Source organism: Mixophyes fleayi, chromosome 1 (genome assembly GCF_038048845.1).
Source record: "Mixophyes fleayi isolate aMixFle1 chromosome 1, aMixFle1.hap1, whole genome shotgun sequence".
Lineage (NCBI taxonomy): Eukaryota > Metazoa > Chordata > Amphibia > Anura > Limnodynastidae > Mixophyes > Mixophyes fleayi.
The window spans coordinates 132,338,544-132,339,375 of NC_134402.1; the positions used below are offsets into that span (position 1 = coordinate 132,338,544).

The 832-nt window shown below is 38.7% G+C and overlaps 1 pseudogene; it reads right to left on the reverse strand.

Moving 5' to 3' along the window:
• Positions 1-217: 217 nt before the first annotated feature.
• LOC142136341 (5S ribosomal RNA) lies at positions 218-335 on the reverse strand (annotated as a pseudogene).
• Positions 336-832: the final 497 nt, after the last annotated feature.

Consider the following 832-nt stretch of genomic DNA (forward strand, 5'->3'; position numbering starts at 1 on the left):
TGGTATATATATTTTGCACATGCTAATTATGATAGCTCATAATAAAGATTAGGGGAACAAATATGAAAATTGAGGGAACAAGTATAATAATTGACAGTGATAAGATGACATTTAGGAGGATCCCATGTTCTATAATCTGATTCCTCTTTGGAATCCACTTTTGTTTTTGGTCTGGGTGTAGTGCAGATAGCACTGGAAAGCGTGAGGGATGGGGAGGAACCTACAGCACCGGGTATTCATAGGTAGTCTCCTATCCCATTACTTACCTGGCCCTCTCTGCTTGGCTTCCAAGGTCGACTGGGATTGGGCATAACCAGAGAGGTATGGCTGTAAATTTAAATTCCCATTACCCACTTGTACCATGCTCACTGTACACTTACCCATCTATCCAAGTGGAATATGGCAGGAATCTATAGATTCATCACAGAGAAAGGTCAAATTCAATATTGAGACCTTTAGGTGCCAATGTCTTCAGATAATAAATAGCCTTTGTTTCCTCTTTATTTAGATATTTCGTCAGGTTCCCTCCTCTCCAATTTTTATTAATTTTCTTAATTCCAATAAATGACATCCCTTCATATTCACAGTTGTGTGTGTCTTTGAAATGCTTGGACACATGATGGTTTACAAACCCAATAGTTATGTTCCTCAGATGTTCTCTAATCCTTTCTTTTAAGAGTCTAATGGTTCTACCTACGTATTGTTTGCCACAACTACATTGTAGTAGATAGACAACATGCCTACTATTGCAGGTAATGAATTCCTTAATCTGATATGTTTTACCACTGACCTCAGAGTGATACTCTGTGATTGGCCTAGTGCTCCTGCACCT